We start from the raw sequence: 2,281 nt of genomic DNA on the forward strand, positions 1-2,281 counted from the left end.
TCTGTGTGCATGTGGCTTTGGTTAAGCATGGTCAAGTACTGGACTTAAAATTCTACACCTAACCATATTCTTTAGGATTTTTGGGAATCAAATTATGGAGAGAGAGTGAGTTGTGGAAATTTTGCTATTGAAGCGTCCGAATTCATTACTTGCTTTGCTGACTTTAGAAAAGTAGGTAATCCGAAAAACCCATTCCACAAGCAAGGAAATAATTGAGGCCACAGCTAGAAAAGCGAGAGTTGGAGTGATTTCTACGGGTAGACCAAAACCCCAGCCCAAGTTCAATGCATTGCACAAGCTTATTGGTTTTAAAAACTTTAATGGAAAAAGTGCTACAGTTGTTTTTTTTCTGTTTTATTTAGAGCTTTTATATATACATGCGCAAAAAAAAAAAAAAAAAAAAAAACCTTACTTTTAACTATTTACGAAAAGAATTCATAATTTACTCTTACTTTATATTTAAAACTTCCCTATCCAAAAAAAAAAAAAAACTTTAATACTTCTTTTTCAATATCTTTTATGTGAGTTTAGATTAAGAAGGATAGATTTGAAAGACAATAGATTAAATGATATTTTTTTTACAAAAAATGAATTTTATAAAAAGGACCATTAAAAATAAATGATGTAAAATTCGAAAATATCATATTTCAAAACAAGTATTGTTATTGAGGAGAATATTTTGGTATACCCAATGTACATCTTCCTCTCATATAAATATAGATCCCATATGCATGACCCACACGTGAAGCCCACCTTAATATAAGAGAAAGCTGCAATGCACCAAGTCCATTGAATAAAAATTTCACATAATTGGTGGTCCTAGGACACACATTAAAGAATACTGAATAATTAATTTTGACTTATGAGTTGTGATGCACAGTCTTTTAAAAGAAAAATACACGTGTTAATTCACTAAGTACACAAGTTAAGGTTTACTTAATAATCTATTAAAAATAATAATTTTTTAATAATAATTTTTCTTAACAGGTGCTAACTACACTAATTGAAATCTATATGATAGTCTGTTAAATAATATTTTAGACATTTTTCAAAAGATATCGTAGGGCCAGAGAATTTGTGGCCCCGGCCCATGTTACATTAGGGCTCAAGACTTGAACCGAGGAGGGATATTGCCGAGAACATACAACGAAAGTCCAAATGACCTAGAGATATAGTCGATGACGATTCTATCCTCGGCATCCCAAAGTGCTACTAGAAGAAAGGGCGAGTACGATATAGGAGCGGTGCATGAAAAAGCTAAACACCTCTACATTGATGGGAAAAGGACCCTTGAACAGTGTGGCGACAAAGGACAAGGGAAATGCTACCATTACTGCAATTAAGTACTCTGCGCTTGACAAAGCAATGTTTTCAGCTTTTACAACCACTTCCAACCACTTTGGGTATGAGCTGATAGGATAAGTATCAGCCCTAAAAAGCTGAACCTACATGTGGACGTTGGAGAGAGGGTAAAAGCTAGTATAAAAAGGAGAGGGAAGCAATCCAGAGGAGGGGGGGGGACGAGACGAGGGCCAAGAACTAAAGCCTCCCAGGCCGTGCCGAGAAGAAAACCTTCTTGGGCAAGCATGGTTCACCCTTATACAATTACTATGAACACTATGACTGATCACAGTCCGGTGACTAAGGTCTAACCTTTCAGCCCACTCTCTACAAATTTATTGTTTGGGCCTTTAACGTTCGAACCCAATAAACCAATTTGGGGTAGTTACAAATTGAGTCCTTACAATTGGCGCCGTTTGTGGGAAGGCTTATGCGTTGGCACAGACAACGGTTAGTCATGGTAAGGATCTGCGAAAACCCCTCCATCATTTCCAGCAGTACGCAGTTGTCGTCCTAACTCAGCTCCCACTCAAGGCTGCACTTCGAAGTGCCAGTGGCGTGGAAAGTTCTAGGAGCTTCCAACATTGAGTTTATGCCCCACACACCTTTGTCAAGGGGCTAATCCTCACGGGTCCAGTAGTCCAATTCACCGAATTCCTCTAAGTTTTGGATAGAGCCAAGGTTTTGCATGGTCCTCAGACTCAAACTTATGGGGAAACCAACTACTTTAAGAAAATATAAGTTTTGGATATAACCAAGGTCTTGCATGGTCCTCGGACTCAAACCTATGGGGAAACCAATTACTTAAAGAAAATCTAAGTTTTGGACAGAATCAAGGTCTTGCATGGTCATCGGACTCAAACCTATGGGGAAACCAACTACTTTAAGAAAATCTAAGTTTTGGATAGAACCAAAGTCTTGCATGGTCCTCGGACTCAAA

This window comes from Quercus lobata, chromosome 1, assembly GCF_001633185.2.
Source record: "Quercus lobata isolate SW786 chromosome 1, ValleyOak3.0 Primary Assembly, whole genome shotgun sequence".
Taxonomy (NCBI): Eukaryota; Viridiplantae; Streptophyta; class Magnoliopsida; order Fagales; family Fagaceae; genus Quercus; species Quercus lobata.